Source organism: Suncus etruscus, chromosome 2 (assembly GCF_024139225.1).
Source record: "Suncus etruscus isolate mSunEtr1 chromosome 2, mSunEtr1.pri.cur, whole genome shotgun sequence".
NCBI lineage: Eukaryota > Metazoa > Chordata > Mammalia > Eulipotyphla > Soricidae > Suncus > Suncus etruscus.
Window position 1 is genome coordinate 61070492 of NC_064849.1, and position 26769 is coordinate 61097260.

The window sequence follows — 26769 nt, forward strand, 5'->3', positions numbered from 1 at the left end:
GTTGTTAATGTAATTATTTCCCTAACTGCACTCACAAATCTTTGTGGTAAGCTTCATATCATGGGGCAGTCCTTCCAGTCCTCATCTCTGTTGTCTCTGGGTATTATTACAATATGTTTTTTATTATTATTAAATTCCACAAATGAGTAGAACTATTCTTTGTCTGTCTCTCCCCCTGACTTATTTCACTCAGCATAATAGTTTCCATGACCATCCATGTATCAGAAAATTTCATGACTTCATTTTTCCTGACAGCTTTCATGATATTTTCTATTTCTGAGTAATTAACACATGCATATTAAAATTTACTTTTCTTTGTTTTTGTTTTATGTATAATACATTGTTAGGCTTGAATTCACTGATCTATCATATGCAATCATTTCAAAGTTAATTTCAAAGTTGATTCCAGGTGAAAATTTTCTTATCTCTAGAGTACATTCTTTGGAATGAATGTGTTTGGACATATTTTAAGTGATTTTATAAAATTGTTTTATTGAATTAAGTGATATACTCATATCTAAAGAATGCACAGTAGTTTTAACCTGTTTGTGTAAGATAAATTTAGATAAAGGTTCATAATTACTAAAATAATACTAAACAAACATTTTATTTGAGCTTCTTTTTTTTTTTTTTGGTTTTTGGGTCACATCCAGCTGAGCTCAAGGATTACTCTTAACTCTATGCTCAGAAATTGCTCCTGGCAGGCTCAGGAGACATATGAGATGCTGGAATTCGAACCACCACCTTCTGCATGCTAGGCAAATGCCCAACAACCATGCTATCTCTTTGGCCCTTATTAGTTTTTTTTTTTTTATGTGAAGCTAGGAATATAATTTACTGATGGATCACATGACTTGCATATGTGAACCCTGAATTTGATCACTAGCATTGCAAGCCCTACATGCCCAATCAATCAGGATTATTTCCTCCACCAAAATCAAACCAACTTCAACTTTTAATTTGTTACAAACAAATGCAACTTTGGCTTTTAAGTTAATTATTAAGTTTATTTTCTATTTTCAATTTCTTGACTTATAATGTATTCTAATGATGTTTCTCTGTCTCCCAAGGCCTCTGAGGTAATGTTGATAATGACTCACAGCTTTAATGTTGATTCATGATAGGTGCATATATTGAGTGAGATCTTTCCCCCAGTTCATCTTTGCTCTAAAGTATGATACTGTAATTTAATAAAAATGACTTTGCAGCTGTGAAATCTATTCTACTGATATATATAGATATATATATGTTTATATATATATACTTATATATATATATGTTTGTATATATTTCAAAGCTGGTTTAGGTTCAAAGTTAAGGTGTTTTTTTTTCCTTTTTCACTATCTCTATGTCCATCTTTGCCTACCAAGGGAAATCACCTCTTCAAAGGAAAAGACAGTAAATCTCTAAATCTCCATATTTACTCAAGTCCCGAGACTCTGCAGGGCAAAAGCTGCCAAGTCTATAGATTTACAATGTTTTATGATAATGATTTCCTCCAAGGGCTCACCCGAGATGAAAAGATAAATTAATTTATCCACTTCCAACCGCTAGTGAAAGTTTAGTCTCCATTCCAAAAGCTGCCTTCAGAGCAGTTCCTACACTATATAATTCATCAGCAGTGATTAAAATTTAAAAGCCTCTGGATATGACCATCTTGCACTGGGCCTATCAAGTGAAAGCATTGTAAAAAAAGATGACTTTAGAGCTAAAGAGGGTGTTTTGACTTCTTTTTTTCTGACCTTGTGATAGTGCTCCGTTAATGATATTAACAAGTCACTTGCTATAACTCTGTGTCCGGCAGGTTTTTATATGTAATTCTCATTATATTTCTTCCAACACCCCTATGAAGGAAAGATTTAAAAAACTTCAAGTAAAAACAAAGTAAAATCTTGTTAATAAAATTACTTTTTGATATATGTGAAGAAGAGAGATTTGAGCTCTTATTTGTCTAATGCCTTTCCCTTAGGCAATCTGTCTTCCATTTTCCAGTGTACTAAGTATTGTCTCAGTTGAGATTTTTATTTTGTGTTTCTTAAAGCATCAAGGTTGTTTTATTTAAACTTAGGAAGATAAAAGGAGAGAGAATATATGTGTTCTAGAGAAAAATAGATTTCTCCAGTGAGAAAAAAATAGATATAGAGACAAGCAAGTGGGATTTATTTTCAATGAAAAAACAAGACTTGAAGAACAAGCCCTCAGTTGAGTTTTGTTGTTTTCCTTGTTAGGTATTCCTTAAAAACTTGGGATGTATTCTATTTTTGTATTAATTTTTCTTTTATTTTCAATTAATAAAATAGTGAGTTCCTTTTTAGCCTTTTCAACATGGTCTCCTATGTTACCTAATTTTAAATCATATGTCTTTTATTTTTATATCATAAAAAAGGAGAATTCATTACATTTAGAGAATATAGTGATTAATAGATTACTCATATTTTAACTCTAATATTAAAGGTATAGATGTTATATTTTGTAAGTGAAAATCGTTTTGTGCCAAAGAGATTAATCTGTGGCAAAACTCATTTCAATTTGATTAAGACATGTTGTGTGCTTTTGTTTAGTTTTGGACTGAGAATGTTGATGGAAGAATTGAAGAAATGGGGCTCAATTGAATTATTTTTCATTTCAATGAATAATTGTTTTAGTTGGATTTGGAATAAAGTTTCAGTATCTAAAGTATCCTATCCAGATAAGTGAAGATTCAGGAAGTAAACAATATTGCTTCAGGGCTCACCTCATTACCAGTGATTTTAATTTGTGGAGTGAGTCATTTTCCAAATTTAGGTAAACAATCTTGGACCACTTTGGGAATGTTTGAAATGCTGGCAGGTGAAACACTGGTAATCTCACTTAAAAATGCCTTAACAGTAATAGAAATAAATGTTCCGTTAGAAGTCTCCCATTACCACAGCAATAGCCAGTTGCTGCCAGCAGTACAGATAGATGAAGAGGAAAGATAATAGTTGTGAGAAATGAGAAAGAGAAATAGCTATTAACAGTAAAACCTAGAGGGGAGGGCTTGTACAAAAGGATCACAATTACATTATGATTATAGGATTATAATCACATAGGATCACAGTAGATTATATATCTACCTATATATGCACACATTTGTGTATAGATATCCATAAATATCTATAGTATTATAACTGCCTAAGCATTTAAAAATAAAATTTTGCACTGTAAAAAGTGTATACAAATATAATATATATAAACTCCCAAATCAAATTAAAACTTAAATTTTATGTTATACTTATAAAATAAACTGTAAAAAGACTAGCACTTTTTTATTTTGGTAAAGGAATTTCTTGTAGAGATTTCACTTTGTTATTGTGGTTATTAATTTTGGTTTGGAGAGTCAATTGTACCTGAAAGCCTTCCTTTGTTACTGTAGCTATAGGCAAGGAAAATAAAAGGCTCTAGCAAAATTGGAAAAGAAATACCATTTATCAGGAAAAACAAGGATCATAGTATCTAAGGGTAAAGTAGTAGGAAACAAAGTAGGAACCAAGATAATGAGATTGGATAGGGTATCTATGTGAGTAATTCAGACATTTTCCAAACTCTTCTGTTGTGGCCCTTATGATTGCTTTTCTTTCCTGTATATCACCAGACAAATATGACGTTTGACTTTTTTTTAAGAAATACTGAAGGTTAAAAAATAAATGATCATGTTACATCACAAATAAGTATACTATTTTAAGATACTAGATATTCTATTGTTGTTACTGTTCTTCTCTTGCCTTTTAAAATTCATTATGATTTTCAATGGCTTCTAATTAGTACTTATGTTTCACATAAATTATTATAAAATAATTACAAGTATCAACATTTACAAACAAAAATTATCTTTTGCATTTTTCTTTATTCTGCCTAAGATAGATGAGGGAAAACATTTTTCAATCTAGATTCCTATCCATAATAAAATTTGCTTTTAGGTTTTCTCCATGCTGTACATTCTCTTTTCCATTAAATTCAATCCTCAATCTTTTGTTTATTCTTTGCCTACCAAAGAATACAGATCTTCTCATTTACAGAGTTTTTCTACTTGAGTTCTCCCAAATTTGTTCATGATTTGATTGTGGTAAGAATTTTTATATGAATATCATGGAGTGAAGAGATAGTTCACAGTATCAAATTCATCCTGATACTATTTTAATGCATTATACTAGAAAGATGATATAATGTTAATGTTACCTATTATTAGAAATTTTAAATTTTATAATTTTTTCTGGTTTGAGGGCTATTCACAGTAGTGCTGATGGTAACAACTTCTATTTTTCTGCATGGGTATTACTCCCAGTGATACTCAATGGACCACATGATATCTGCTGTGCAACTGGGGTCAGTCACATATTAAATAAGTATCTTAAACCCTATTCTATCTCTATCTTGAGATATCTCTGTGTTGGCCACAGAGAAGCATTTTATAAAGCTGTCTTTCTCTTCATATTAAAAATATAAGCTAATTTATTTGAAATTCTCTGGAAAAAAATAAAGAGCATTACAAATATGCAGTGCTTCTACAGTATATTTTCTAATGTTGTATTTACTCAAGGAAATATTTTCCTTCTTCCAAACAAATAGTTCATGCTAGCTGATATCAGAAATAATTATATTTATATATTAAAAATAAGCTTAAAGTTCTTGTCATTTTTTATAAAAATTTCCTCCAGCTACTATCTGAAAAAATAAACTGTTATAATTTGAATATGCAATTTTTATTTGTTTAATGCCATGTGAATAAAAATATTCAACCAAATAAAAGCACAGTAAAAAAAAACATTTAAAAATCACTGCATAATAATAGTTCCTCAAGATATTCTTAAAAATGCCCACTTACATTAAAAATACAAGTGAAAAAGAAAAATTAGAATAGTCTAATGGGTAACAACTAATAGTACTTATTTTAACAACTCCAACTGCAGTTTGTCAAGGAATAGAAAACAATATAATGGAATGGTTCTGTCCATAAAAGTCACTAAAGATTCAGAGAGAAATGCCAATAATTTGCATAAAAACTCAACTTTCAAGATTCAGTACTGTGTACAAATGAAAGAAAAATAAGCGTGAACATAAGAGTTGCATTTTAATATAGGTATTCATTATCTAATGTTTATATAATGGAAGCCAAATGATTTTATTATTATCTGTGCTATTACACTGAATAACAAATGAACTCATCATACATGCATACTTGCTTTAAAAACTATTAGAATCCCATCAATGACAAGAGAAACATATATATATATATTTATATTTATAAACATCTTGAAATGACTAATTTGATTTTTGTTTTAACTGCTAATGTATTATTAATCAACAGTTCATTATACTTTTAGATAACTTAGTTTATTTGTGCTTTATACACAACTCATTTCTATAATATTTCTCTATAAATTTTTTAAACATATTATCCTAGTATAAAATACATACATGCAAAAATAAGATAGAAGAATATGAGATTTTCTACCAAATATCTGGTTTTATCAAAGAACTGATACGTACAATCATTTTGACACAGCATTATTATTTAAAAATTATTATTTTTTAAATCATTATACAAAAATCACCTTTGAGTTCTAACTTAAATCCATAACAAAAACAACTGCTTTACTAGATCCAATTTGTTCTTTCCATTCTTATTGTTCTAAATAGAGCCATAAATAAAATTTTAATTTTTGCTGAGGATAGTATTATTTCAATTTGTTAACAACATCCAAAATAAAACTTAGAAGTAAACTTAAATGAGGTAATCTAAAATAAACAAAAATAATAATATGCTGTATATCTTAAAGATGTTATAAAATCCAGAATGAAAGTGGACACAAGCAAATGAATAAAAGGTATTGCTGTGTATGAAAAACAACACATTTATACTGAGACATATCTTGAACTTAAGCCATTTAGTATTATAGAAAGAACAATCATCAGTAAAGGAAATTCATATTTTTAATCTTTTGAAACTACCAGATATCTATTAGAATTACAAACACATATCTAAAACCAATTCATATAAATTATTTGACTAATTTTTAATTTTTCCTGTTTGTTTCTATGTATTACAAACCCCTAAGTATTTCTAGCAACATGACAAATTGTACTAACATGTATGAGCTTCTTAAATAAAACTTAAGGATTTAGTGATAGAAATTGCTTCTTACTATCATTTGAGAGCTTTCCCTAAAATGTTACATTTAATATCATAGATATGATATAAACACTTATTCAGTAAGCTTTAGTGATGGAGAAACAATCACAAAAATGGAAATAAGTTCCTGAGACTTTGATCCCCAGAAGACATTACACATGACCTTAGTTAGAAGCACTAGCTAGAAACTTTCCAGTAAAGTTCCACTATTACATAAAGTAAATTTTACATTGCATCATAGAACTTGAATAAAATATTAAAGTAGAAATTTTAAAAATAGAGTTTCAAATAATAGCCACTTATGAATGCTTTTGAGTTGGTAATAGCTAATCTTTACTTAATGCTTCATAAAAGTAGGCACTATAATGATTTATTTACTTAAATTAAATCATCCCATTCTATTATAATCTTATCTGTTATTTCTATTTTATCGGTAATAAAACTAGAATTTTTCAAGAGCATATTTCTAGAATGGAAAATAAGATTAAAACCCCAAAAATACACTTTTTATCTACTTGATTTTAAATAATTGCATATAAAATAATCAATTAAAAATGTCAAAGTTATAGCAAGCAATTGATAATCTTGGGGAAATAGATTCTGACCTAAATATTAACGTACATCTTTTGTGTATATAGGTATATATATACATAGATGTGTGTGCTATATACATATATTTAAATCTAATTAATAATAGGCTTTGAGAACATCTGAATTATGAATACAGTGTTTTATCATCATGATATATAGATATACAGTTGCTAACGTGCACAATTACTAATTACAACACCAGAGAGAGAAAGTGTACAGGGATTTGACATATATACAGCTGACCTGAATTCAATCTGGCACTCATGGTTACCTAAGCCCTCATTCCAGGATTTCAGGAGTGATCTCTAAGTGCAGTCAGGTGTAAGGTTTGAGCACAGCCAAATGTGTCCCAACAAACCAAAATTACTAAGAATTATTATATTTTTGTAGCTACTACAAAATATATTTTCTAGAGCACTTTATTTTTATAAGAAATGTCAGTATTCTAATATTTCTTATCAAATTTGATGGTAACTATTGGAACTGCCACATACATACATACATACATACATACATACATACATACATACATACATACATACAATTGGCTTTTCCCTATCCTAACGGTTTTGTTTTGTCTTTGGCTGTACATGTCACTGCTCTAGCTTTAATCCTGGCTCTCTGCTCAGGGATCACCCCTGATGACACTCCTCATGGTGCTCATGTATAGTACTTAGGGAATCAAACCAAAGCAAGAATCTTGACTCCTATCTTCCTGGCATGCTAAATATTTATTTTTTTACATAAAATACTTTTTAAGGAGAGGTCCTTTGAAAAATGAAACTATAGCAAATGCTTAAAAATTTCATTAGGTTGATTTTAGACACTTAGTAATATTTTTTTAATATAATTTTTATTTTGATCATAGTGGCTTACATATTGTTGACAATATTTTAGGTACATATTTACATAAAATCAGGGGGACTTCCCATCCCCAAATTGTCCTCCCTAACCCTCCGTTTTTGTCCTACCTCCCATTTCCTCTTCCCTCCCCCTCAGGGCGGCTAGAATATATGGTCCCCTCTGTATCTAACCTACTACTTAGTAGTCTTGCATCAGTTTGGTCTTGCTGCCTCCCTTATTTCCCCCTGTAAGTGGGGGCAGGGCTAGCTAGTTTAAGTTACTTGGTTTTGCCTGAAAAAGAGAAAGTAAATAAACTGGGGTAAGGGTCTAATACCCCGAAAATGGGTAGAATCCTTCTAGAGGTTCTCATCATCAATTTGGGAAGTGAATGAGAACAAGAAGGTGAAACACTCCACCAGTACCAAAAGAAGTGTCAAATATCCAGTGAGGACTCCAGTTATATCGATAGGCACCACAAAAAAACAGATTAAAAATAATAATAAAAAAAATAAGAAACAAACAAACAAAAAAAAACACGCCGTGGTCTTGAAATAAGAAACATGGCGTAGCACAAAACGAAAGAAGAGAAAGGAAGAGAGAAAAAAAAATAAGAATAATTGGGGACAACAATTTCAATAATCACATCCAAACAGAGAAATCAACCAAAATAGCTAGGTAAATAAACATAATAATAACGATAATAAATGAAGGTAAGATATATATATATATATATATATATATATATATATATATATATATATATATATATATATATATAAATGTCCAAGGTTTTGTGTTTTTTTTGTATTTTTGTTTTTTTCCCTCCTGCCCTGGCACAGTAAATATTGGGGTTATTCGAAAAGGAATTCACTTGCCCTATGCGATATGGGGTTTCTCCGTCCTTGGAGTATATTGTCATGGGATCAGCTCTTTGCTCAGGATCATTACTCCAGCTAACAACAAGACAAAACCAGAAGACGTGGCACCCTTTGGTAGGTCCAAAAAGCCAAGATCGTGGGGCCGGGCAGTGGCGCTAAAGGTAAGGTGCCTGCCTTGCCTGCACTAACCTTGGACAGACCGCGGTTCGATCCCCCGGTGTCCCATATGGTCCCCCAAGCCAGGAGCAACTTCTGAGCACATAGCCAGGAGTAACCCCTGAGCGTTACTGGGTGTGGCCCAAAAACCAAAAAAAAAAAAAAAAAAAAAAAAAGCCAAGATCGTGATTTACAGATGACTGGCTGCTAGAACCACGACCAGACTGTATACATCTTGGGACCAATAAAAAAGCCCTAGTCTAGGGCTTGAGCTAAGACCTGCACAATTAGCATGATCCCCAGTTCCAAAGGTCCGGCAGAGACAATTGTAACGGAAAGGGGATTCTGGAAGCACAAAGAAAGACGCTATTCTAGATGCCATCCTAGGTTCAGTGCAAAGACCAAGACCACCAACCATAGAAGATGGATTAAAATGGCACTGAGGTAACAGAACCTCTAGATTCACAAAGACTGACTTCACCATAAGTCCCACCTCAGGATCTGTACAGATACTGAGACCTCTAAACACAGAGCTCTGATTGTATCACCCTGGACAGAGCAGAAGTCTTCCACACACCAAAAAAAAAAAAAAAAAAAAAACACCACCGGGAGAGTAATGATCCTGAGCAAAGAGCTGATCCCATGACAATATACTCCAAGGACGGAGAAACCCTTAGTAATATTTTTATTAGAACGTTCATATAATTAATACATATTATGCAAATACAAAAGATTATAATAAACAAAAAACATGATGGTAAAGCTTGTGATATATTCATCAGCTTCTCTGTTCCCCAAAATAGCTTTAACAAGAATGTACATATTTTAGTTGATTTCCATTGCTGCTATAAACTTGTGCTTAATATTCAGTAATCAAAAAAGATAATTTTTTTCTCCTGTAGGAACTTTTGTTTACTACATTTATGGAATATAATTTTATGTATAGATTAATCACTTAAATAATAAATAATTGTTTTATTGCAGTTAAAATAAAACAAATCAAAATATGTAAATCTGTATTCTCATAAATTGATAACCCAAAAAATCTTTTGCAACAATATCTAGATTGTTTTGAAAATCGTAAATGCCACCAGATGGAGCTCTTACTGAACCAAATAAAGTATTCATTACAAAATTGAAAAAGAAAAAAAAAAAGAAATGTTAGCTTTCCAGATTAAAGAAATCACAATGTCAGAGAATTACCTTACTTTGTAATCTATGTCTAAAATCAAACTTTTGGATTTGGAAAAAAGTATACCCTCTTGCATTTAAACTGTATAGAAAATGTATTTTAAAAATAAAAGCAAATATTGACTATAAAATTGAATCCAATTAGTAGCAAATTTTATTTTTCTATAAATTCAAGTTAGTATATTCATATAGCTGTAATTCAATTTATATACATCAAGGTATTTAAGTATAAAATGATAATTTTATTTATATTTATCTTAAAATTTACCAATAATATTTTAATAGCATAACTAATATGTGTAGGAAATTGGTGATGGTGTTTAATTTATGAATATCTACTAGAAAATATCTATTTATATATGCACTTTTGTACATAAAAGTAATATGTTATTGGAGTGGAGAGGAAAGATATATTATTTACATAATAAATATAATATATAAATTTAAAATACACTGATGACATATAGGTATATACAATGTTTAAGTGCATTTATTTGACCAAAACATCAGTTGATGACAGCATAATCCTCAATAAATATCTATTTGAAATACTGATATAAATGAGAAAAATGCATTATTGGAAAAATCATATACTTTTTAATTATATAGTAAACTTAACCATTAACATAACAACCTTAAACATCTGGTAGGCATCCGTTTTTAAAAATCACAAATGGATGTTATGAATTTTCTTTTAAGGCCAGCTTTATCCTTGATACATTTTTCAAGAATTTTTATGTTAGAACACGTACAATATTTGCACAAAAGAATGTCAGCACGTACACAAAATTTGTCTTCACTATTTCATACTTCATCCTGGAAACTCTGAGTTTTGCATGTCACCATAGTTTATAAAAGGATAAGACTAGGGGGCTGGATAGATAGCCAAGTGGTAAGGCTTTTTGCCTTGCACGTGGCCAGCACAAGACGGACCCCGGTTAGAATCCTCGCATTTCATACCGCCTGCCAAGAGCGACTTCTGAGCTCAGAGCCAGGAGTAACTCCTGAGCACTGCCAGGTGTGGACCCCCGCCCCAAGGATAAGAATAGTGGTCAATTTGTAGTAATTGCCATATTGTAAATCTAGCAACATCTACACAACTGTGAAATTGTGAGCAAGTTGTTAATGTTCTCTAAAACTTAGATTACTTTTCTGTTAGGAAAGATCATTAAAAAAGCATGGTGTGAAGTTTTACTGTTTTCACTCTTGCTTGAGGTTGTGTAAATGAGTGTATATCATTATAAATCTATATTGACTAGTGTTCAACATAGTATGTGGTATTGTAGCCTTTGCTTTAATTAATATAGCATATATATATAAATATATATATAGCACTTGTGTTCACTTGGGGGGCTATATGCAATATAAGCTATGCAAAATGTTTTTATCAAATAAAAATGTTTGAGAATATATTTTAAAAATGAAAAATATGCTATCTATGTTCATTAATTGTACTTCCATTTCCATAAATAATTACAAATAATTGCCTACAACATAGTTAGGGTTGCCTTTCATGACCTGTCTCTTAAAATAAGCAAAAAGAGATCTGAATTTGGAATTCTCTCTTCTCTCTCTCTCTCTCTCTCTCTCTCTCTCTCTCTCTCTCTCTCTCTCTCTCTCTCTCTCTCTCTCCCCCCTCTCTCTCTCTCCCCCCCTCCTCTCTCTCTCACACACAAACACACACACACACACACATACACACACTCTTAACCTATTTGAGAATACCTGAAATATTCTGTCTTCAAATATAGAAAGAAATTTGTGTCTTTTATAAACCAATAACAAATATTTAAATATTATATAGGTAGGATGAGCTTGTATTTCTTTCAATACATTGCACCATATACTTATTATTTTCTCAGGAATTTTCTTCCAACAGTCCAAAACATTTACTGTATAATCATTCTCTTACTTGTAATTTTAGATTTATTTAAAATACTATGCATTGATAATATATATGCATATATATGCAATCATATTGTATGTATTGTATACTAACATTTACATTTTAAACTACCAAGTCACATGCAAAGTCCAATTTATTAAAATAGCATACAGATTTTAAAATTATATTTATAGGAAATTTGAGATGTCTTACATATGAATATTATATTTTTCTTATACGCTTAGATTTTAAACAATGTCAGTACAAAATTTATGGCTAACGAAGTCTTCATTGTTCCCAATAAACTCAAAGAAGGATAACTTTAAATGGTGATATCTGTAAAGCTATATTAGAACATAAGCGGTGTGTGTATGTGTGTGTGTGTGTGTGTGTGTGTGTGTAAGTTGCTCAGTAATTACTCATGATTCTGTGGCCAAAGGTCAATGTTATAGATACTCAGGGAACCACATGTGGACATTGGATTAGAACCTAGGTTGACAATATGCAAGACAGGCACCTAATCTTTGTAGTATTTCTCTAGTACTAGAACTTACATTTTTAAACCTCTTTCCTTAACCAAAGTATTAGAAAAATAGTAAAACTTAGAATAAATAAGGGGTGTTTTCCTCTTCTTAATTAATATATTAATCAATTATTTGCTTTTTTCCAGGGAGGTGATAATAAGTTAATGGCAGGAAGCCAGGATGTGTTAGATAGATGGAAATGGGAGATGCTAATAACCAAATGGTAAAGAAGAGAGGAATTAGGAAAAGAAACACAGCAAATTAACAGCTCCTATAACAATTGGAATATTTGCAAACACAGAATGAAATACTATTTTAATATACAGACATTAGGGCATTATAGAATGCTAACTACGAAAGATAATTTGTATATGAATTATATGTTGTACTAAGCTAAATTACAAAGTTTTCAAAAACATTTCCTCCATTCTCCTATATTGGTGTCCTTCATCTTTCTAAAAGATTAACTCCAATTTATGGCTTCACTTTAGGATTTTCCCTCCCTGTTTTATATTTTTTCCTCTTTCTACAAACCCTTCAAGGTCCATTTATTTAAAGAATTTTGTAATATTCCATCTATTTCCTCTCTTTTGAATATTTGTAGCATATGATGTATATTATTTTATTTTTAACCATTCATTTTCATCTGCTATTTCTTTCCAGAAAGTCTACCATTAAAATACAGAACATTGAGGGAGGGACTTCAGAGCATAAAAACCAGCTAAGCTTTGCAAGAGCTGGCTCCCTGTGTGTGACACCAGGTGGGGAAAATCCGCGAAAGTACACCGGCCCAGTGGGGCTCAACTGTGAAAGACTGTGAGTGTGACCTGTCTATGTCTGTCTACTGTCCTCTTGCGTGAAACTCTTGCGAGTGGGGCAAAAAGAGCCTCCAGAAACCTCGCTCGCCCAGACGCCATTTTCAGGGAGGGACTTCAGAGCATAAAAACCGGCTAAGCTTTGCAAGAGCTGGCTCCCTGTGTGTGACACCAGGCGGGGAAAATCCGCGAAAGTACACCGGCCCAGTGGGGCTCAGCTGTGAAAGACTGTGAGTGTGACCTGTCTATGTCTGTCTACTGTCCTCTTGCGTGAAACTCTTGCGAGTGGGGCAAAAAGAGCCTCCAGAAACCTCGCTCGCCCAGACGCCATTTTCAGGGAGGGACTTCAGAGCATAAAAACCGGCTAAGCTTTGCAGGAGCTGGCTCCCTGTGTGTGACACCAGGCAGGGAAAATCCCCGAAAGTACACCGGCCCAGTGGGGCTCAACTGTGAAAGACTGTGAGTGTGACCTGTCTATGTCTGTCTACAGTCCTCTTGCGTGAAACTCTTGCGAGTGGGGCAAAAAGAGCCTCCAGAAACCTCGCTTGCCCAGACGCCATTTTCAGGGAGGGACTTCAGAGCATAAAAACCGGCTAAGCTTTGCAGGAGCTGGCTCCCTGTGTGTGACACCAGGCAGGGAAAATCCCCGAAAGTACACCGGCCCAGTGGGGCTCAACTGTGAAAGACTGTGAGTGTGACCTGTCTATGTCTGTCTACAGTCTTCTTGCGTGAAACTCTTGCGAGTGGGGCAAAAAGAGCCTCCAGAAACCTCGCTTGCCCAGACGCCATTTTCAGGGAGGGACTTCAGAGCATAAAAACCGGCTAAGCTTTGCAGGAGCTGGCTCCCTGTGTGTGACACCAGGCAGGGAAAATCCCCGAAAGTACACCGGCCCAGTGGGGCTCAACTGTGAAAGACTGTGAGTGTGACCTGTCTATGTCTGTCTACTGTCCTCTTGCGTGAAACTCTTGCGAGTGGGGCAAAAAGAGGCTCAGAGGAGCACGGCCGCTCCGCTTCGCTACGCGGCCGTGCACTCTTTCTAAGGAAAGAACTCCATTGCAACAAGAAGGAAACATCACACTAAGAACGGTGCTATATCACAGAAGCAAACATTTCTCTCTGGACTGTCTTCTCTGTTGCATGCTCGGGCCTAAGATTTGACCCAGTGTGAGGCTTCATCCACGGAGGACTCCCCTCCCTTAGAGGCAAGTCAGCCCATCCAGAAAGGGAGGAGCCAGAGGAGTGTGCTGCCTACATCATATAGACAATGAATACCACCACAACACGTAGAAAAACCCACAATACAAGTGTGACAATGGGGAAACAACGCAGGCCAGCATCAGACATAGAGAATGAAGATGACAATTCTGAGGACCAGATAATGACTGAACAACTAATCAACCTCTCAGATAAGGACTTTAGACTAGCAATATGGAAGGTGCTCAACAGACTCCAAGAAACCATGGATCGAGTTGAACAGAACACTAATAAGAACCAAGAAAATATGAAGGCAGAAATGACAAAACTCCAAACTGAAATAACATGTCAACTAACAGGACTGAAAAAGTCAGTAAACGAAGTGAATGACAAAATGGATAAGCTCTGGGACAGGGTATCAGAAGCTGAGAATAGACTTGGTGCTGTGGAAGATGAGATACATAACAATTCCATACAGCAGGAGAGATTGGACAAAAAACTTAAAGCAAATGAGCAGACAATAGAAAAATTAGTCAAAGAATGGGAACAGACGAAAATAGAAGTCTATGATAAGATCAACAGAAACAACTTAAGAATCATTGGAGTCCCAGAGACCCAGGAAGAAAATTTCCAGGAAGAATCTATGGTCAAGAACATCATTAAAGAGAAACTTCCAGAGCTAAAGAATATATGTGATCAAATCCTGCATGCCCGAAGAGTACCAACCAAAAGAGACCCCAGAAAAACCACCCCAAGACACATCCTAGTCACAATGACAAATCCCACAGATAGAGACAGAATTCTGAAAACAGCAAGATCAAAAGGGGAAATCATGTTCAAGCAAGCTTCCCTGAGATTTACAGCAGACCTGTCACCAGAAAAACTCAATGCCAGAAAGCAGTGGTGGGATATTGTGACAAGACTGAATGAAATGAATGCTTCACCCAGAATACTATACCCAGCAAAACTCACTTTCCGGTTTGATGGAAGAATACATGGTTTCACAGACAAAAAACAGCTCAGAACTTCACAGACACAAAACCAGTCTTAAGAGAAAAACTGAAAGACCTAATCTAAGACAAGACTACCCAAAAGACACACCAAATTTTGAAATAAAGATGGCGTTAAATCCCAGGACATTTCTTTCTCTCAACGTCAATGGACTAAATGCACCAGTTAAGAGACACAGAGTGGCTAAATGGATCAAAAAACTCAATCCAACCTTCTGCTGCCTACAAGAAACGCACCTGAATAGTCAGAACAAACATAGACTCAAAATAAAAGGCTGGAGAAAAGTTATCCAGCAAACAACACCCATAAAAAAGCTGGAGTGGCCATACTAATATCAGATAATGCAAACTTTATACTCAGGAAGGTTGTAAGGGACAAAGACGGACATTTTATATTAATCAAGGGGTACGTAGAGCAGGAAGAATTCACTCTCCTAAACATATATGCACCGAATGAGGGGCCAGCAAAATATTTAATACAACTGTTGACAAATCTGAAAAATAATATCAACAACAACACAATAATTGTGGGGGACCTTAACACGGCTTTGTCAACACTGGACAGGTCAACCAGACTGAAACCCAACAAGAATATACTAGACCTGAGGAGAGAAATGGAAGAAAGAGGCCTAGTGGATATATATAGGACACTCCATCCCCAGAAACCAGGATACACATTCTTCTCCAATGTACATAGGACATTCTCCAGGATAGACTACATGCTGGCACATAAAACATACCTCCATAAGATCAAGAGGATAGAAATATTGCTGACTACCTTCGCTGACCACAAGGCTCTGAAATTATTTGTGAACTCCAAAGGGACTCAGAAGAAACATTTTAACACCTGGAAGTTAAACAGCCTCATGCTCAATAACCAGTGGGTCCGAGATGAAATCAAGGAGGAAATAAAAAGGTTCCTGGAAACAAATGACAATAAAGACACAAACTCTCAGAACTTATGGGACACTGCAAAAGCAGTACTGAGAGGAAAATTTATAGCTTTGCAAGCACACATCAGGAAGGAAGAAGGAGCTTACCTGAGTAGCTTAATGACACAGCTAATAGAACTAGAAAATGCTCAACAAAAGGACCCAAGAATAGGAAGACAGAAGGAAATAACAAAGCTGAGAGCAGAAATCAACGAAGTGGAAACTCAAAAAACAATCCGAAAGATCAACGAAAGCAGAAGTTGGTTCTTTGAAAAAATAAACAAGATTGATAGACCACTGGCAAACCTAACAAAGAAAGAGAGAGAGAGAAACTTGATAACTCGTATCAGGAATGAAAAAGGAGAGATCACTACTGATATGACAGAGATTCAAAGGGTAATCAGAAACTACTTTGAAAAACTCTACGCCACTAAAAATGAGAACCTGGAAGAAATGGATAAATTCTTGGACTCTTATAATCTTCCACGGTTGAAGGAAGAGGATGTAGCATATCTAAACACCCCCATCACCATTGATGAAATTAAAACAGTAATCAAATGTCTGCCGAAAAACAAAAGCCCAGGTCCAGATGGATTCACTAATGAATTCTATCAAACTTTCCAAGAGGAACTACTGCCAATCTTGGCAAGACTCTTTCATGAAATTGAACAAACAGAAACACTTCCAAATAGCTTTTATGAAGCCAACATCACCTTGATACCTAAACCAGACAGAGACGCTACCAAAAAAGAAAATTACAGACCAATATCACTGATGAATGCAGATGCAAAGATCCTCAACAAAATCCTGGCAAATAGGATTCAATGCCTCGTTAAGAAGATCATCCACTACGATCAAGTAGGTTTCATCCCAGGAATGCAAGGCTGGTTTAACATCCGTAAATCTATCAACATAATACACAACATCAATAACAAGAAAAATAAAAACCACATGATCATATCAATAGATGCAGAGAAAGCATTTGATAAGGTCCAACACCCATTCTTGATCAAAACTCTCAGCAAGATGGGAATGGAGGGAACCTTTCTCAATATAGTGAAGGCCATCTACCACAAGCCAGTGGCAAATATTATCCTCAATGGAGAAAAACTGAAAGCCTTCCCTCTAAATTCTGGCACAAGACAAGGCTGTCCTCTCTCACCACTCCTATTCAACATAGCACTGGAAGTACTTGCTATAGCGATTAGGCAAGAAAAGGATATCAAGGGAATCCAGATAGGAAAGGAAGAAGTCAAGCTCTCACTGTTTGCAGATGACATGATACTCTACTTAGAAAACCCTAAAGACTCTATCAAAAAGCTTCTAGAAACAATAGACTCATATAGCAAGGTGGCAGGCTACAAAATTAACACACAAAAATCAATGGCCTTTCTATATACCAATAGTAATAAGGATGAAATGGACATTAAGAAAACAACCCCATTCACAATAGTGCCACACAAACTCAAATATCTTGGAATCAACTTGACTAAATATGTGAAGGACCTATACAAAGAAAACTATAAAACTCTGCTCCAAGAAATAAGAGAGGACACACGGAAATGGAAACGCATACCCTGCTCATGGATTGGCAGGATTAACATCATCAAAATGTCAATACTCCCCAAGGCATTATACAGATTTAATGCCATCCCTCTAAAGATACCCATGACATTCTTCAAAGAAGTGGATCAGACACTTTTGAAATTCATTTGGAACAATAAACACCCTCGAATAGCTAAAGCAATCATTGGGAAAAAGAATATGGGAGGAATTACTTTTCCCAACTTTAAACTGTACTACAAAGCAACAGTTATCAAAACAGCATGGTATTGGAATAAGGATAGGTCCTCAGATCAGTGGAATAGGCTTGAATACTCAGAAAATGTTCCCCAGAGATACAACCATCTAATTTTTGATAAAGGAGCAGGAAATCCTAAATGGAGCAGGGAAAGCCTCTTCAACAAGTGGTGTTGGCACAATTGGATAGCCACTTGCAAAAAATTAAACTTAGACCCCCAGCTAACATCATGTACAAAGGTAAAATCCAAATGGATTAAAGACCTCGATATCAGCCCCAAAACCATAAGATATATAGAACAGCACATAGGCAAAACACTCCAGGACATTACAGGCATCTTCAAGGAGGAAACTGCACTCTCCAAGCAAGTGAAAGCAGAGATTAACAGATGGGAATATATTAAGCTGAAAAGCTTCTGCACCTCAAAGGAAATAGTGCCCAGGATACAAGAGCCACCCACTGAGTGGGAGAAACTATTCACCCATTACCCATCAGATAAGGGGCTAATCTCCAAAATATACAAGGCACTGACAGAACTTTACAAGAAAAAAACATCTAACCCCATCAAAAAATGGGGAGAAGAAATGAACAGACACTTTGACAAAGAAGAAATACACATGGCCAAAAGACACATGAAAAAATGTTCCACATCACTAATCATCAGGGAGATGCAAATCAAAACAACGATGAGATACCACCTCACACCCCAGAGAATGGCACACATCACAAAGAATGAGAATAAACAGTGTTGGCGGGGATGTGGAGAGAAAGGAACTCTTATCCACTGCTGGTGGGAATGCTGTCTAGTTCAACCTTTATGGAAAGCGATATGGAGATTCCTCCAAAAACTGGAAATCGAGCTCCCATACGATCCAGCTATACCACTCCTAGGAATATACCCTAGGAACACAAAAATACAATACAAAAACCCCTTCCTTACACCTATATTCATTGCAGCTCTATTTACCATAGCAAGACTCTGGAAACAACCAAGATGCCCTTCAACAGACGAATGGCTAAAGAAACTGTGGTACATATACACAATGGAATATTATGCAGCTGTCAGGAGAGATGAAGTCATGAAATTTTCCTATACATGGATGTACATGGAATCTATTATGCTGAGTGAAATAAGTCAGAGAGAGAGAGAGAGAAAAATGCAGAATGGTCTCACTCATCTATGGGTTTTAAGAAAAATGAAAGACACCCTGGTAATAATAATTTTCAGACACAAAAGAGAAAAGAGCTGGAAGTTCCAGCTCACCTCAGGAAGCTCACCACAAAGAGTGATGAGTTTAGTTAGAGAAATAACTACATTTTGAACTGTCCTAATATTGAGAATGTATGAGGGAAATGTAGAGCCTGTTTAGGGTACAGGCGGGGGTTGGGTGGGGAGGAGGGAGATTTGGGACTTGGGTGATGGGAATGTTGCACTGGTGATGGGTGGTGTTCCTTTTATGACTGAAACCCAAACACAATCATGTATGTAATCAAGGTGTTTAAATAAAAAAAATTATAAATAAAAATAATAAAATACAGAACATTGCTTCTTATGATCAAGCAATACCACTTCTAGATATATACCCAGGAACACAAAAACACAATACAATAATGCCCTCCTATTAAGCGCTGCTTAAAATATCCAGAATCTGAAAACAACCCAGATGCCTGATCATAGATGAGTGGCTAAAGAAACTTGGTATATCTACACAATGGAATACTACACAGCTTTTACAAAAAGTGGTCATGAAATTTGCTTATATGGATGGATCTACCTGGAGAATATTATACTGAGTGAAGTAAGCCAGAGGAAATGGGATAGACAGAATATCACTTATTTGTGGGATATAAGAGAAACAAGAGATTGGATGATAATAATATCCTGAGACAAAAGAGATAAGGGTTAGGATTTCCAGCTATGGGTAGAAAGCTCACTTCAAAGAGCAGTGAGTGCAGTTAGCATAGGAAGGGTCTACTAGAACTATGATATTTGGAACTGGACAAGAAAGAACTCCATACTGAAAGGAAAGAGAAGATATGGGAGGACACCCCTCCATTAATAGAGTAAATCACAGTGCCGAGAGAGGGAGAGTGGGAAGAGAGAGAGAGTGAGAGAGAGAGAAAGAGAGAGAGAGAGAGAGAGAGAGAGAGAGAGAGAGAGAGAGAGAGAGAGAGAGAGAAGCAAATTGTCTGCTCTAGAGAAAGGCAGGGGAGGGGAGAAGAGAGGAGGAAAATGGGAGACATCAGTGTTGGGAATGGTGTTGGGAATGGTGAATTGATGAAAAATGGTGTACATTGTAGGACTGAAAACCAACAATTAACAATTTTGTAACCATGGTGGTAATTAGAGCAATTAAAAATAAAGACTGAATATTGCTTCTTTACCTACATCTCTCCTCCTTTTCTTGCCTTACTGAATGAAGCATAGTAAGGATACTAAAATATATAAATTGTAATTTAGTTTCATACACTCATATTATCTCTATATGTTTAAGGAAAACTGTGTTATTATTGAGCACTGTAATATTGGATATACATGTGTGTATATATGTATATTTATATATATATGTATAGTACAGCACTGTTTACAATACTAAAATATATATAACCCCTTAGTTGTCACCTAACATATGACATTTATTAATATAATAAAACAACATTTACAATATGAATTTATGAACCAAAGTAGATAGTTCAAATATTAAAATGACTTGCCTAGCATAAGAGAGGCTGAGTTTACTCCAGGACAAGTGCACTCCTCACCTAAACCTAGATTACTAGATATCACCCTGGTGACCCACAGATCTTCCATAGATCCCTTGTGTCGTCTTTACAAACTTTTTCTTTTTAAATCAAAAATGAACCTAAAATTACATGATTTTCTGTTTGGATGTACTTTGCCATAGGATATCTCACATTTTCCACTATGTATTTTTTTTTTGTTACATTCATCACATTGCATATTTGTGGGGTTTTTTTTGTTTGTTTTGTTTTTGGTTTTTCGGGCCACATCCATTTGATGCTCAGGGGTTACTCCTGACTAAGTGCTCAGAAATTGCTCCTAGCTTGGGGGGACCATATGGGATGATGGGGAATCGAACCGCAGTCCTTCCTTGGCTAGCGCTTGCAAGGCAGACACCTTACCTCTAGTGCCACCTTGCCGGCCTCATATTGCATATTTTTCAAGGGTGAGAAACCATTGCTTCAGTTTATAAGTTTCAACAATCCAGACTCCTTCCTTATATTTTTTTCACAAGTCTTTCACAGTTGTATTTCAGGCATATAGTGACAGTGAATTAAGGCTATTCCCACTACCAGTGTTGACCTTCCTCCAACACAGTTCTAAGCATGCATCCCATTCCTCCACCCATAATCCCCTGGGTTGCTAGAGTAACAGGTCCCTTTTGTATATAGCTTGTTATAGTTTGGGTCTCTTGATTCTACTGTTGTTGACTTTGACTTGGGTGTTTAAAACTGAACTTTTTCCCCACTCAGTGCTCCTGAGACTACTTGGCCCTTGGGTTCCATCCATTTTTTTATCATCTCAATTTGTAGAAAGACATAGAAATATGAGAAAGAACACAATGATTCAAGTTCTAAGGTTCTATGGAAAAGGCAGAAGCCCCTATCTAGAAGATATAAATAAAATTAAAAGAACAAACAAAACAAAACAAAACAAAAATGGGGGCAGATATGGCAGGGATTTTTTATCATAGGTGTAGTAAACATTGGGGACCCTTTATGAAATGTGATTCAGTAAGAAAAGATTTGACAATTAGAAGAATGGAATCATCAGAAAAACACAAGAGGATATATTTTTAACTCTTCAATTGCTTTATTTATTTTCTTCTTTAAAACCACATATTTCCAAAAATACCCTTTTTTTTCAAAACTAAAACTAAAGTCATTATTAATACAATTTTTATTTTGCTTATTTTTAGCTTTACACACACTTCAAGTTATTAGATAACAGCATATATTAAATGTAGAATATTCTCAATCTTTTAAAATATGCTTTTTGGAAATATATTATTTTGTTGACATTAGTTTACATGACTACCTATTTATTTATTTTGGGGTCAAATATGTTGGCCAGTTCAAGGGCTATTCACAGCTTAGTACAAAGGGTGGTTAGCCAAAATTATACAGTTTTTTGGGGGATAATAAAGTGCCAGGAATCAAACCTGAGCAATGTGTGTATTCAATTCTTTGAACAGTTTCCCCAGTTCAAGCAGTAAATGTAAGGGTATAAAAATCACAGCTTTTTTCAATGTTTGTTACTACATTGTACCCTCACTAAAGTGATCTTTCACCACTGTCACCTAATCACTTTCCCACTCTACTCTCCTTTCCAGCAGCCTCATTTTGTGCTTAAATACACAAATGGCTGGGGCCAGAGCAGTGGCACTAGCTGTAAGGCATCTGCCTTGCCCGCGCTAACCTAGGACAGACCCGGGTACCATCCCCCGGCATCCCATCTGGTCCCCCAAGCCAGGAGCAATTTCTGAGCTCATAATCAGGAGTAACCCCTGAGCGTCACCGGGTGTGGCCCATAAAACAAAACAAAACAACAAAAACAAACACAAATGGTGTTTGGTTTTCGCTTTGGGGCCACAGTGGCATTGCTTCTGGTTTTGTATTAGGGAATCACTTCTGCTGGTTCTTGGGGACTTACATGGGTTCTGTTAATAAAGCCTACTGCAGCTGTATGCAGCACAAGCACTCTATTTGCAGTCTCTTCAGCTCATGTTTTGATTTGTTTTTTACTATTCCTTGTTTTGTTTCTCTATATCCCTATAAGAATTGAAACATTTTCATGCCTTTTTATGAGACAAACTGCATATATAGTTAAAGAACTTCAAAGGACTCTAGGTGCTTGAGACTGAACCAAGGTTAACTATGTGCAAACATGCAAAGCAAGCACTTTAACCCCTGCTTAAACCCTGCTCTCTCTCTCTCTCTCTCTCTCTCTCTCTCTCTCTCTCTCTCTCTCTCTCTCTCTCTCTCTCTCTCCCTATTTTTTATTCTTTTTGGGTCACACCTAGGGATGCTCAGATGTGCTAAGGCTATGCGCTCAGAAATGATTCCTGGCTTGGGATGCCGGGGAATCTAACTTCGGTTCATTCTAGGTTAATAAGCCAAGGCAAACTCTCTACCACTTGTGCCTATTTTTTAAAGTAGAATTAAAATTAAATTGTAATTTTGCCTGAGATCTAAATGTTCCTGCTCACTTGCTCTATCTTTTATTCTGGACACAACAACTCATTTAAACTACTTCTATTCTAACAACATACTGTTACTTTAAATATTTAATGAAAGAAAATAATATTTAGAAATTAATATTACTGTATATGTAAACTGGCTAAGATATATAACGAGATATATGAGATATATAATGAAATATATATGTATGATATATAACGAGACTTAGTTTTTAAGAGACTAAAATATTTTTAGTTGTTTTTTTGTTTTGGGGCCACATCAGCAGCACTTGGGCTACTCCTGGCTCTGCACTCAGAAATTACTACTGGCAGTCTATGGGACCAAATGGGATGCCAGGGATCAAACCCAGGTTGGTCAAATGCAAGGCAAATGTCCCACCTGCTGTGCCATCACTCTGGCTCCACAAGATACTAAAATAATTTGAATGATAAGTTGACAGAGAAAACTTTAAATAGAATTGTTTTGACTTACCTCTAGGTATGAAAAGTAAATTTTGGTGAATTGACTAAATTTTATAGCACAATTAAAAACATTAAAAAGAACAAAAGAGAATTTAGATGGTTTTCCAAAAAGTGCTGCAAGTTTTAAGATTATCTAACCAAATTTTCCAAGTTTTCTTATGATGAATTCATGTTGTATTTTACATCAGTTTTGCTTTCTGCTTCACATATAAGCAATTCTTCAACTTCACAGAAAGATGAGCACAGCCAGCCATCAGCTCAGAAATGGAAATTTGTAATAACTGTATTTTCAGACATAATTCACAGGTTAAACCTAGTGAGAATTGCTTTCCTCCATGTGAACTTTTAAGGATGACGCATTCTACAGAATGTGTGCTGCTTTAATTCTGTCTCTGAAGACTCTTGATACTGTGAAATGCAGACAACGATATAGGTGATGCTGTAGAAATCTACCAAATTAACAACTCCAGATTTCATCAGCAGTATAGATCAAGTTTCATGCTATTTTTTCTCTTTTGGTTGGAAAAGATAATCTTTAATGGTTGAATAAATTTCTCTGCACACATTGACCAATAGTAAATCTTTTTAGATCACATTCAACTTTATGGTTCCCTCTGGCAGTTTCATTGTTGGCCCAGATTTATTGAGGTCTAACAGAATGCAATTGAAATCTCTTTTTAAGATAAAGTTCTTGGGTGAAAGAAAAAAAAAACATAAAAAGTCTGATCCTTAGAAGAGTAACTTTTATAATGCCAACCTGAATATCTCTTAGGTGGTGGCCTTGAAAAACAAATATCATTATTGGTGATGAACATTTGATTCTCTTTCTCACAATTTTATAAATAAGTTACACTCATTCAGTATTTTTTTTATTGAAATGGCTTATATGGAGTAAAATGAAAATAAAACATATTGAAATTCTGAATACTTTTCAAACTTGTAATAGATTTTACAAAAGAAAATTTTACATTACCAATATAAAGCCTGGAGTGGATATTCCAGAACTTTCTCACATGTCAAATATGTCACAATAATGTCCCAAAGCTCCTATGTAAGAGGTAGATAGAAAAATAGGTAGATATCAATGTTTAAAGTTTCATTTAAGTAGATAGGTAAAAATAACCCAATAAAAATGTATATATTGGGGCCAGAGAGATAGCACAGCAGGTAGAGTTTTTGTTTTGCACAAGGCTAACCCAAGTTCAATCCTTGGCATAGCATATGGTCTCCTGAGCCTGCCAGGAGCGATTTCTAAATACAGAGCAAGGAATAACCTCTGATCCCTGCTAAGTGTGACCCAGAAACAAAACAAAACACAAAAACAGCAAGAATGTATATCTGAATATTTTACTAATTATGCTACCAAACAAAATAACAATCATAAAATAAAAATATTAGGGCCAGAGTGGTAGCACAGTAGTATGACCTTTGCCTTACACTTGGCTGACCCTGGATGGATGTGAGTTCTATCCCTGCATCCTACAGGGTCCCCTGAATCTGGAGTGATTTCTGAGTGTAGAGCCAGGAGTAATCCCTGAGCGCCACAGGGTGTGACCCCCCAAAAAAGACTTCAATTCAATCCCCCAGGGACCCATATGGTATCCCCAAGCCAGGAGCGATTTCAGGAGTGGCCTCTGAGCATCACTGGCCCAAAAACCAAAAAAAAAAATAAATAAATAAATAAAAAAAACATTTCAATTTAAGTAATTACAATTACTAAGATAGTATATGTAAGTGGAAAAATAATTTATCAATTTTAAGTCAGATTATTTCTCATCACTTTTTTAATCTTACACTGATGTTTCTTAATAATTTCATATTCTTACAGCTATCTCTCAAAAGTTCAGCTTTGCTGATGTTTTTTTTTTTTTTAGTTAAAGAACACTTCTTTAACTAAAGAATCATTTAGTTAATGAACCATATCAAGGTTGTTTATAGTTGAGTTTTAGACTTATAATATCTGATCACAAGTTCAGATCTAAAGAAAATAATTTATTTAAAGGACAATATGATATAATGTTAAAATATGAAATATCTTGAATTGCATTTTAAACTGTACCAATTCCCTAGAAAATTTAAAACATTATATTGCATCTTTCCAAATTTATTATAAAAACAATTTTATTTTGCAGAGAATTGTGCATCTAAAAAAAAGAAAAAGTCCTCTTTTTTTTTTAACAAGAATGTTTAAATGATTTCTACTTATTAGTTTCACTGAATGCTTCTCCTCTTCCTCTTGTCTTTCTTCCTTCTCCTCCTTGGTTATCATCTTAGTGTCTTACACATACAGGGCATTTGTGCTGCTACGGAACTATAAACCCAACATTAAAAAATTAACATTTAAAGATATCTTAAATTTGGTAATGGAGTGATTGCACAATGGTTAGGATATATGCCTTACAGGCAGCGACCCAGTTGCATCCTCAGCTTTTCATATGTTACCCCAGAACATACCAGGAGTAAATTTTGAACGCAGCCCAGGAATGAGCACCACAAAGTGTGTCCCCAAAGCAAAACAAAACAAACAAAAACGATAAATTGAATCTTTCATTTTGTTGACTTGTATTTTAACAGAAGCAAATACTTTACCATATAGCAGTATTTTTTTTAATATATAGCAGTTTCTAATTTTATGTCTTTTTGTGTCAAGATATGATGAAATATGATGAAGTATAGAATCTTCCTTTGAATAGTAATCTTTAAATATGCTAATAAGTAAGAACATGGTTGTAGTGGAAGTTAAATGTAACTTAATAAAGAAAATAAACTGGGGCCAGTGACGTGGCGCTAGAGGTAAGGTGTCTGCCTTGCAAGCGCTAGCCAAGGAAGGAACACGGTTTGATTTCCTGGCGTCCCATATGGTTCCCCCCAAGCCAGGGACAATTTCTGAGCACTTAGCCAGGAGTAACCCCTGAGCATCAAATGGGTGTGGCCCTAAAAACCAAAAAAAAAAGAAAAAATATAAACTTTGTAATACTAATATGAAAAATACTCTATAGATTTTCTATGCACAAAGTAAATAATCAAAAACCCCACAAAACAATTCTTTGCAAATAAGAAGTGATAATAACAAAGTCAATACAAATGTCAATAATTTCCATGTAGACCAGCTA